Here is a 12,655-nt window from a genome sequence, read left to right as displayed (position 1 = left end):
ATGTTTTAGTGTTTCTGTTTTGTCTTTACTCTTAAATATGCTGTCAATCAAAATCTCAGAATTCTTCCTCACATGACAGGTGCAGTGTCCATGGTGATTGCTTCAGTCTGCACACAAAGACAGACTGTTTTTTTGTTTGTTTGTTTGTTTTTTTTGCACAGTATGAAAATATTCTATCAAAAAGATTTTACTCTTGTGATTCCGATAACTTTGTGTGGCCATGGCCTCGAAGGCCCAAAGCTTGGAAACACAAAACATGGTATATGCAGGTTTTGGTTTGTTCACACACATCTGTGTGCTGTAGTGAGTATTCACACACCTGTGATGTTGCACCTATCATCATAGTGGCAAAACCATACTGACCTGATATGCACTATATGCTATAGGCTGTGTTTGGCCAGTATGAGTCAACTGTTATTTAGGGAGGGGAATGTCCATTCAAGGTGCTGTTTCTATTGCTAATACCATTCATTAGCACAGTCACAAAGGAACCGTTTGTGTTTACATTGGCTGCTGTGGTATTTGGGAGTTTTTGAAGGGGAGGCTGGGTGCAGGAGGTGTTTCCTATGGGGGGTTGCCCTGGATTGAATGGGGCTTTTGCGCTGCCATTAAACCCAGACCACACAGGGGCTGGCTCAGTTCACACAAACTCCTCCAGTGCAGTTAAACTGGCCTTAGGATGTGCAGTGTATGGTCAGACCCAGTGTCTCTGGCACTATGGCCGGTCCCCCCTGCAGCAGAATAAGCTGGTTGTTGTCTGTCATCAGGAGGAAGGTGTTGACTGTTATTGTTTCTTCTGTGACACCAAAGACAGGTCTTTGCCAGCTCTCTCGCTACACACAACCCCATGACAACTTTAAAAATATTCTGTGCCCCAAAAAAGAGTCAAGACACAATGATGTATTTGAATATATGTAAAGACAGAGTTATGAATTATCTACCTAATGGCCACCTGTTAGATTAAATTTATACAAAGGCTTGGCCAGTTAAGTAGAACACCAGAAAGTAAGAAATACAGTGAAAATGATGTACACAGCAGTGTAGTATAGAGGTTAGCAACAGGGCTCATAACTCAATGGTTCCCAGTTTGATTCCCAGATGGGCTGTGCTGCTGTACCCTTGGACAACATAATAAATCTGAAATGCCTCAGTAAACAGCTACATAAACGTTTAACATAAAACCTTTATGATGTGTAGGTTGCTCTGAATAAGCATGTCTTTTTCTATTATTGACATATGTTTTTAAGTCTTCTGTATGGTTTTCAGACCTGCTTTTTATTGGTGAGAAGATAGTTCAGACCCCAGATTTTGAAATAACTGCCATTCTGCCAAATGTCTGCCCCCTGTCTGTCTAGAAAGAAAAAACATCATGATCATATAATGTGAAATATATCAAGCTTTTCATTTACTTAGCTATTTATTTATTTGATTTATTGTTATTATAGTTATTTTTGGTGGGAGGAACATTTCTATCACTAAGCACACCCTGTTAGCTTGGCTTGATATGAGTGCCTTGTTACTTATAGGAGTGATCAAGCTGTTTTTCCTGTATGGTGACAGTGCTTAAAATTGCTACAGTGTGATACAGTAATAGGTGTCATCTACACTGCCTTGGTTATAGTCCAGCAGCATAAATACACTATCAAATTTAAATCAGTTCCCAAACAAATCCCACGTAATATTTCTATTATTCAATATTTTCTCTATTACTATATAGATGCTTTTCATGTTTGATTGTTTTGCATGGTAAAGGCCTCTTCCCAGGGTAATTTACTGTGAAATGTGAAAATTTTGTGAAAACACCTGGGTGGAAGCTCAGCTCTCTAACCAATGAGTCACACTGAAACTCCGATGGTTTGTCAACTGCTAATTGATACAAGCTGTCCCTTTCTTTTCACTGTGATGACTGATTTTTGCCACACATATCAGGCAATTAAAATTCCTCTGCGGGATCAATTCTGTGTGAGCTCCGCTGAGCGCAGAGAGATGGGGAGAAAGGCCACACTGTTTGCTAGCTGTCAGTAAATGTAGGGCAGTTCCGTGGAGAGGGTTGGGGAGGACATAATGACAGGCCTGTTCCCCTCACGCCCGCGGTCCTGATTAGGCCATCCCAGCAGTCCAGGCAAATCTGGATTCCTCTTTCACAAGCCAGTAACGTGTCTGTTACTCCTGAGTGCAGAAGCATCATGATCATTACATGGAATTTCAGAAACCACCTCATACCACCTAAGCTGGCAATGACCTATCTTATTATGATGTTGTTAAATGTTAAATATTTAAATTATTTCTTTTATTTAACATTTGTTTAACTAGATAATTCCACTGAGAAATAAATTAAAAGTCTTGACGAAGAGAGCAGTTCATTGTAACAGAGACCATACGTCATTTGACGCTGATGATACACTCATGATACACAACAAAACAAAGAATACCTATAGTTAAAGCCAGTTACACACCTCCTGCAATGCTTCTGGAAATCATGGTTTAAATTCAAAGCTATGCATTACAGAGAATCTGCTGTTTGATTTCCCATCGCAGTTTAGGGCTGGTTTGTGGTTTGAGCTGGGAATCGGGTATAGATAGTTCCTAAAGTAATTAAATAATTAAGTAATTACAACGTTGTGACACTGGTACAAGGTCAAATTAGTACAGCATGTTACTCAATTTTTTAAATACGTATGTTCATGGTGTTCATTGTGTGTGATTCATTTTTGCCATTTTATTTTGATGTATAATGATTCTTTTTGTAGGATTTGGAATTGTGTCATTGTATTTTTATTCCTCTCTCTGGGTGCTTCATGGGGTGAATGACCGTACTTTTAAACATGTATTCCCCCCCAATATCCTGTCTCTCTAATGTTACCATTCCCTGATTTCGCCCTCGTTAAAACAAGCAGACTATATAATTGATAACGTGAGTAATGTTCTGCATTCTTCAAGTTTTTTGCACTCTTTCTTGCTTCATTGGATAGCATAGCCGCTGTCACCTAATACTTAATGACTTAAGAACAGAACTGCCCAGCAGTGACCAGGACACTGACTGAAGCTCTGGGAATGTTTTGTTAAGGGGCAGGATCTTGTCATTGCGCCTGTTGTACTATGGATGTGTTTTTTTTCCAGCTGCGAGGCCAACATATTTCTGTAATCCTCACTTATCCTCGGCCATAAGTCCCTCAAGCCTCAATTCCCCTCACAAAGTGTCAACAAGTTGCAGTTTGTGCCTTGAATGGGAGGTGACTGAAAGCTGTTTGCTCAAAATAGCCCTCTGGACTGTCCAGCGGACGAAGTGCGATTTCAGCTCTATCTTTACAAGTACAGGGATATGCAGGCATTGCAAAACATCTGAGCATTTGAGAGAATGCCAGATTCGTTTTTACAAAAATTGACTTTATTTAAATTAGGAACATCTGGTACTTGAAACGAAATGGATGCATTCAGGAGCAGCATTGGAAGACATGAGCTGATTTCCACAGTCCTTTGTCTCTCTCTCTCTCTCTCTCTCTGTTTTGATTTTGAATTATGTATTTCTTTGCTTTGCTAGGGTGCTTTGCCTTACATGTGTTACATCTACAATGGGATGTTTACAACAGGTATCTTCCTCAAGAGTACGATTGCAGAGCCAGACCTGGGAATCAAGTGTGCATTTGGATCATAAGTTTAGTGCTATCTTAGCACTATGCCACTCCCCACTCCCCCCACCCCCAAAGTGTTGTTTGATCTTGAATGTTGGCTCACTTTGCGTTTGGAAGGCTCTGTGTCCTAGGGGGCATTTTAATGACAGTCTTTTTCCATGTAGCGCCGAGTTCTCCTCGCATGCATATGTATCCCTGAGTCAGTCAATCGTTCACACAAAAACCTGCAGCGATGACACGTCTCCAGACTGCACTTCGCTCGTGTCGTCCACGGCGACACCGCACATTGTTATCAGTGCCCAGCGGCACTGCCAAGCTGTAGTTCCAAATACAGCAACATCACAACTACTGCCACAGAGTGGTGCTCCCCCACCTAACCGTCACACAGCTGTTCTTTTTGTACATTGTAGTTTCCAGTCAGCTACTGACATGAGTGATATAATAGAATCACTTTGTTTTTTCTAATGAGCAGATACACAGGCCTTTCTAAGGCAAACCTGACTGGATCTCTCCCTGAGTCTCAAGCCGCGGATGTTTTCTACGCTGCATCATAGGGATGGAACAGACTTATTGCATTGTTATGTGTTGAATACGTGCGGTTACACACTGCGTCCAGCCGTCTACAGTTTCCCCCCCTCTAAGCCGGGTCTCGCTCCGACCCTGTGGCTCGGGTTTCAGCGCGTGGCGGGTCACCGTCCCGCGGTCTGACTCCAGCGTAATGCCGAAGGCCTCCCATCCCGCCGTCTGCCTCCCAGGATTCTGCCGGGTTTACGGGAGACGCGGAAATAGGCCAACCGAGTAATGGTGGAGCTCACCCTTCCTGGACGCCCCCCTTCACCAAGTCTGTGTGTCGGGCCCAACATGAGCCAGCCGGCTGTCATGGGTTTTAAATAAATGGTGGGAGCAGCCCTCCAACGGCCGGGCTATCCAAGAGATTCCTCACAGCCGCCTGCTCATCGGCCTGTCAAACCCAGAGTGGGATGGAAGGCCGCAGACAAGCTGGCGGTCTCTAAACGGGTGCCCTGCTCAAAGAGGACCAGCACCGCAGCTCACCGCAGCACAGGACCCTGTGAGGCACCCAGAGCTGTGGTGGAATAGCTGCGGTCACACTGAAATCCCCACACAGAGCCATGTGGGAGCACAGACAGACAGGGGGCCTCACTCTGCCTCGTCCTTGGCCCCAGCTACCCTTTATAAATCAGGACAGCAGTCACCCTCCAGCTTCTGTCACCCTCTGCCCCCCCCTGAGTGATGGTGTCTGCCAAATAAATAAAGTGTAAGATAAATAACGTGGAAATTCAGGCAGCCCCTGATGTGTGTGGGTTTTGGGCTGTCTTCTGGCCTCTTTTTTGATATGAATAACAATGTAGCGGTACACTGGGCTCCCAAAGGTCTCTCAAGTTCACACCTGTGAATATTTCTGAAGATTTTCCTGATAGGTGTACCTGTGTATCTCTTTTATTTGCATTGTTGAATTACGAGACAGACCTGAGACATGACTTTGTGAATAATTAACATTTGTCCTTACAGTCACTGCTGAAAAACCGAAAACATGGGAAAGTTCACAGTAAATGGCTCAGCCTGCATTACCACTGGCTGTATTGTGCAGGACTGGCAGTGTACAGAGGCTTTAATCGATAGCTTTCTTTCTAGAGTCATGTCTACTGTTTGCCTGATCTCCACTTTTAAAGCCCACAGCTGCACTGTCAATTCAGATGAAAATATTTGTCCATCTGGTCTTTAGGAACTGTAACAGAGGTAGCTCTGTTGGAGGTTTTGAACTGCTGTAGTACCACGAGAGATACTATTAGCTTGTTGAGCTAAAGACCCACATCTGCAGTCAAGGGAACCAAGCGCATTCTTGTTCTGATGTCAGGGGCATGTCCCCCTCTGTCACAGACTCTCACATGCTGTCTCACACAGTTGTGCTCGGCTGTGTAAATGTATGTCACTGACATTCAGAAATGAAACCTATGTAATTTTATTATTATTTATTACAGTGATCTGTAGTAGTTGTGTAGACACCACAACCAAACCCAGGGAAAGCCTGGTGATTTCCCTGACCTTTTACAGTCATCAATCTTGCTTCAGGACCAATGTGTTCTCCTGTCTTATGCAGCAGTCTCTGACATGGGTGAGACAACACACACTTTTACCTATGTATTTTATGTTGTATTTTATACCCCCTATACTCTCCACCCTCTATATTCTATACTATACAGAAAGTAACTTTTTGTTTCTGCTAGGTGTGCAGAATGTTGAGGTGAAAAAGGACTGATGCGTGTCACAGTGGTTACTGCTGCCATGACATGAATTTCCTGTGAGTCCACTGTAAGGGGGCTGGGGGTTGTGGGGGGGTGGAGGGTGCTTGTTTCACTTTCTGTGGTTGTGGTGCTGGTTTGGGGGTGGTATTGGGGGGTGGTGGTGGGGGGGCTGTCATTTCCTCCTGGTGATTAAGTGGAATAGTCACACACACCCCTGCCTTCCTCAGTGCTGCATGTGCCCGCACATTTCCCATCACTGTACATGTACTGTCACAGACACCATATGCACACTGTTGATCTGCTGTGAATCCTGGGTCAAGAAAAATCTTCTAGTCTAAATCTTCGAGTTCTAATCGACTGTACAGCTGCGTATGTCAACTGTACTGTTGATTTGAATGGTGCGTTTGAGGAACGTCCAAAAATACCCATGCTGCATATTTTTTGTTCCTGTAGAATCTTTTTTTTGTAACTGTAGCCCCATCTAGTGGTCATATTTTGTAAGTACAGTATTTTAAAATCTCTGCTTGATGGATGCATAGCGAGTGCACCATACAAGGGATGCTCGTTTTTTCAGTGCTTAACTTCAATTTTTCATTTAAATCAACATTTATTTTCAATCTGTTTTATATTTACTTATAATGTTTATCCCTAATGCCTCCAAGTTGATTGCCAATAGCTTGAAAAAGGCCCTGGACAGCAGTGTTTACAGAAGACAGCAAAGACAACTTTGCTTAAAAGAATATGTAAACAATTGTGAATTACCTTTGCTCACAGAAAGGTTAAAACGTCAGGTAAAATAGAGTACACTGTGTTGAAAAATGCATTTAAATAGCAAAAGAAAAACACAGGTAGTTAAACTGAAAAAGGTTTCGAACATTTCTCTAAAATTCTTGGTGCCCAAAACATTTTTCTCAAATGTGAAACTGAATCCAGGAGTTCAGATTTGATGGCTTTTTCTCTTAGACTTCATTAGTCTGAACACAAATCAGTTTGTTGGCACCTCACAACGATTTGTGTGTTTACCCATCTAAACAACATCTAAAATCCCTGTTACGTGAGATGAATATGTTTTTATATTAAATATGTAGTGTGTGTATTTTTTGTTCAGAAAAACATGACTTCTTTAGCATTATTTGTAAGCATTACAAATTAATGTGATAAATATTAGTCAGTGGAATCGAGTGTAATAGATGACGGTGTACAGTCATGAAGCACTGCCTGGTTAGATCCTACAGGGGGCAGCAGACACTTCAATAAGAGAGAGAAAAATCCACAATCTCACATTCTGCTTCTCATGCAGATATGCATTGTATGAGGAAAAAATGGACAAAATGTACCAAAAAACACAACAAAAAAAAAGTGAGGCAAAGTGAATATGCCAGATTAACTCTCAGCAATCCCGCCTACTGTGCGCTGTTTTCCTGGGCTTAGCTGAGATATTTTCTTTGTTTTGACTGATTAAGGCCGAAGCAGGCTTCAGGTTATTTTAGTAATTATGCAGGAAATCCTGCTCTGTGCCGCTTCCATTTTAACGCTCTGGCCTCCTTTCCATCTGCCCACTGCCTGCTGCGTCCTCAACCTTGCATAATGACTTCAGCGAATGTTTTGTACTTTTAACTTGCATCACACACCACTAATGTCCATGACAGGAAGAGGAGTCACTGTTTTAATTAGGGTTGCTTCAGCAGGTAATTCCCAGGTGGTGTTGTACACAGGTACTGAATTTCAATTGCTTCTCTCAATATGCAGCTGTTAAATTTGGTAATATGTAAGTTGATGTAGATACATGCATGTTCTGAACAAATTAGTCATAGTCCAAGCTTATATTGTTTTAATCTGTTCCTTACCTTTATTTAAAACCAAATTACACCCTCTAACTCCGGATCCTCCAAAATGCTCTGAGCGGCTTATATTTGTCCAGCTCACTCCTTGTTGCGTTTAGTAAGTGAAGCAAGAGATGTTGCAATTAAAGTTGATAGAGAAACTTAACAATAGAGGACAGAGCACATATTACAGTGTCAGTGCTATATCCAGTCCAATGGCCAGAATGCTGCCTGACAGAATAGCAAGCATACTGTGTAGTTTTAGGCCAGGTACTGGCCGTCCTAGGCTCTAAAAAAGTCACATCCTAGTGACGCTCCAAACTCCTGGCAAAGTTATGTTTCTGTGAATCATCTGATGATTAGGATTCAGCCCCAGTGAACTCAGTCTCCCACTACAGCACCCCTTCCATATCAGCTGCAGACAGATTTTTTTTCCCCACTCCATCTGTTGCCTCCTAAAATGTTCACATACTGTACTGTCTGCGTCCGGATCCAACCAGACCGTCCCTCGGTGATTGGAGTGTCCTTCAAAGATATTCAGCTCCTCCACTGCACTCCCTCGGACCCCGGATCCAAATCCAATTGGGCAACTCTAACCAAGCCGCACCCCAGGTGTTGGGGAAAGGCAGCAGCTTTCAGACCACTGATAACTGACATCACCCTGGTTTTTACATTTGCTTTCCTCCAGTAGCTCATTGAAAGGTCTGTATGCTCACCCTAAGGTTTAACTGATTGGTAGATTCGATGTTACTGCAGGTGATCAGCGGGACAGAACAAGAGTCCCTGCTGGTGAGAACAAGATGTTCTGGAACGTGACTGAAAACTCTGTGATTTGTCTGGCTGGAAGAAAATGACTTACAGCTCTGGTGAGCTCCTAGAGTTCTCAGTACTCTCCACTTTCAGAGCTCCCAGAGTTCTATGTAATCTCCACTTTAAAGCAAATGCCATTCAATTATCTGCTCCACATGATGTTACTCTAGTACAAGCTATTCCAGGAAGTGCACATATAGCTTATTATTACTACAGGTTTTTCAGATAAAGGCCGGAGGCAGTCATTTTGAAATTAGAAGTCTCTCTGGAATGGTTGTTAAGAGGAGGGGCTTCATGTTACTTGCTAGGAAGCACCTTCTCAGCTCCATGGAGAGAATGGCCAACAACTGTGGCATCTACAAGGTTGCAAGCTCTACTCCATCAGTGAGGCACAGCCATTGTGCCCTGGAGTCAGATAACCTAATCTGAATTGCTTCAGTAAGTATCCAACTTTATAAATAGATAATATGTCGTTAACTTGTCAGCTAACTAAGGGGCTCTGGGTAATGTTTTCACGTGAGCATGCACAGTTATAAAATCATTTGGTATGTAGACTTTGACACAGAATATAACCACGGAAATTAATTATGAATGTTTACCCCCTATCTTGTTAATATTCAAGTGCAACTGTTCATTTTTTAAATGCCAAGATGTTTAATTAACAACAAAAAGCATTCATCTTGTTAGATTTTTAAGTTGCACATGGGATTGTTGGAATGTCACTAAAAATCTTCTTTTTACCAATGGTTCTGATCTGGGATCAGCCGTTTGAAACCATCATTAAGATTTTACACAGTCCTGAAGCCTGTAAAATGGTTTTATGGTCTGTGTCTGGCTCATCAATGGAACCCTGCAGCCAAGACAAGCTGTCCTCTGCCGTTCTCATTGAAAATGGATTTGTGTCAGCTAATTAGGTTACAGGGGAGTTATAGTCAAATACAAAAACAGGATTTTAAATGCTCACAATTTGCCTAAAATATAAATTTTGAAATTGTTTTAGGAGGCAAAAAACATAGCCTTCTTCACACAATCATACAGTCAGATGAAACTTGGCAGGGCCCCTCATTTTGAATGAGGGCTTGTAAATAGAGCCATTACTGGTCCAGGCCCATCTGTCCCATTTTGGATCATTTTGAATTCTTCACCTCTTCACAAAATACATCCCCATTTGTGGCTGTCACCAATGTCGCCTGTGTCCAATGACACTGTGCCAGGGAGCAAATGAGTTAGTCTCATCCACGGTGGTAATCTCTGTATCCGTGATGTCTGTAACAGCGTAATATATTTAAACAGAATCTGTAACATCCACTTTATCTCTCAGAGGGGGTAGAATCTACTAGATATCCAACTTCAGCTCTGCTGGAACAAACAGCAGTATGCAGAGGAGCCCTTGTGACCAGGTGAGAGGAGCACTGGTGACTGACACAGGTTAGTGCAGTGCATCTCTGTTGTGTGCTGTGATTGACATGATGTTGAAACACGCGTCTGTGCCTTTGTAGAACATAATTTGTATTGATCGAAATATTGGAGTTGTGTACAATGGCACGAGCCGTGCATTTGTTAATTAACACACAGTTAAAAAGACACATTCATCACATACTTTAACTGAAAATGTGAATCTAATTATTATACCAGATGCCGATGTTTACACTTTCCCCACATCAGGGCTAAAGTTTGTGAATGCGTAAGTTGATTTTGGTACCATTAACATGCGGATCACAACCTAAAACTCAACACTGAAGGCACAAAAAACAGTGGTACAGAAATATTTTCACAAACCGAAATGGAAAGATATTGTGTTTCTTTGGAGACCAGACCTTCAGGATTGATTAATTATGCATGCCAGCTGTCCAGCTTGTCTCAGCGATCATTAGGATGTATTTTAGCGCGATGATCACGTTCTGGGAGCGATTTCCAATTCTGAGCGCATTGTTCATTATTCATACCTACAGGAGCAAAGTGCTCCTATTCCGGGAAAGGTGTTTTATGAGGCTGTCTGTTTGGGACACACTGTTCTCTGCATGTCATTCACTGTTACAAACAATGATTTTTTTTTTTTTTTTTTTTTGTTATGTCTCCGAGAAAGTGGCCCAATGAAATTTATATGCGGAAAGTCCCCATTAATATTTTCCCCCAGGTTGTTATGTTCAGTTAATGGGTTTATCACATGATTGAATACGGAAACTTGCAGAAAATAAGACATTTTAGTTTTCCTCTCAAATGCAGCCACCTTCCTCACCAGCAACACCACCACCATACTGTTAGCAGCTTCTGTCTACAAATAGCCATCCAAGTGTATGAGCTCCTCTTATGGGCACCTGAATCCACAGACTGTTGTGCTTCAAACTGCTTGACGGTCATCACTGTGTTCATACCACATCAGGATCAAGGGGAAGCAGATGACCACGGTCTTAACATAACAACAAGGTTAATAATAAGGTGCAATAATAAGGTGTACTAATATGTGGTTATATTGTTGCGTCTACAGTACTATAGTTGTATATTGTGGTTATTTACTATGTTGTTTGCGGACCATCTGACTGGTGGGGCAACCAAGTGGGCAGGACATAGGCCCTTGATTACATGATGGCCCAGTCAGGGGTCTCCACTGAGGAGGATGGTGCCAAACACACGGTGACCCTGTCCTCTTCCTGTGGTACCTGCACATGGGGCTGAATGAGAGTTTCGTTGACTATCCGCAGATGCCCCATCACTGGGGTTCTTCAGCAGCTTGAAACAATGTCGCTCAGCCGGCATCTCTAATGAAACACCGTTGGCCAAAGGTGTTTCGCAGCTTTTGAAGACATGATTGATTTATAGATTTTTGCATGGTGTTGGATTACACTCATCTCTCTGAGTTCAAAAGCAGGGACATAATGGAGGGATGATTTTAGCCAGGCTTTGTGTTGGGAAAAGTGCAATTCTGTAAATCATCCAGCTTCTTATCACAGAGAAAAAGGGTATTTTTGAGATTATTTCCTGAAAAGGGGGAGAGAGTGTGAGTCCACGGGTTCCTACTTTAACAGCAGAGTCAGGTCTTTTGTAATGGATGAGATCATTATCTCTGTACCGTGTGTATGAATTACCTGTAGGACGTCTCCCTGGGCTAATGAGACCTTTTCTAATTCAATAGATATTATATTCAGAGTTATATTAGTCATGAGCTTGCACACAGAAGGCCAAGGCTAGTGGATGTTCTTTCTTCAGAATGAGATAAGGGCTATTCATGAACTAAATTGTTTCCCAGTCAAAGGGCTGATTGTTATTGATATTGTTCCTTTTTTGCATGAAATTAAATTCTTATTCTTTATGATATGAGACCTTTAGGCATAAACACCTGAAGTGAAAGCACCTAAACTCTTGCACTGTGGAAAAGAGTATTTCTTCTATTCTCTTTGTAAATACACTCCGAGCAGCAGTTTTGTCAAAATCAAAGCTTCCAACACCAAAATATCATTTCTGATCTAAGTGTGTTCTCACCCTGCAGTAGTGCCCAAATGCATAATGTTTCTATTAAGCTGCATCCTTTTTAAATCAATTATCAAAGGAGGGAAGCATGTGGGTGTTTAGTTCTGCAATATTGTGCATGAACTTTCCTTAAATGTTGTGTAAATATAATGAATGTGTGAATGATGCTGCCATGGGACAGCAGGTGTCCTCATCTGCAGTGCAGCTGAACAACCATTAGAGGGAGACCCCACCAGCGAATACACAGCAGGGTAGTTGGATCTACCAGATCGCCACAAGCCACCTGTCCCACCCAGAGATCAGATTAATCCTACCAAACTCCCAATTGTCTGTGTGATGTCACAAACAGCTGTGGCCTGTGTGATGTCACAAACAGCTGTGGCCTGTGTGATGTCACAAAGGGTGGCATGTGGTGTGATGTCACAAACAGCTGTGGCCTGTGTGATGTCACAAAGGGCTGTGATACCAGCCAAGATCATTGCACTCTCCAGTTTACATTCAAGTATTAGCTGCAGGTCCAAGGTCCAGGAGGATAAGATAATTGAATGTCAAGCACTGCCTAGTCTATCCTCATGTAAAACCAATGTTATGACACAGACACTGCCCTGTCGGAGACTCAATCTTTCAGAGACCAAGGCCCTGACTTACTTAATGTGGC

This window comes from Megalops cyprinoides, chromosome 13, assembly GCF_013368585.1.
Source record: "Megalops cyprinoides isolate fMegCyp1 chromosome 13, fMegCyp1.pri, whole genome shotgun sequence".
In the NCBI taxonomy this organism is placed as follows: domain Eukaryota; kingdom Metazoa; phylum Chordata; class Actinopteri; order Elopiformes; family Megalopidae; genus Megalops; species Megalops cyprinoides.
The sequence above is the reverse complement of the archived record's forward strand: the minus strand, read 5'-3'. Positions refer to the sequence as shown.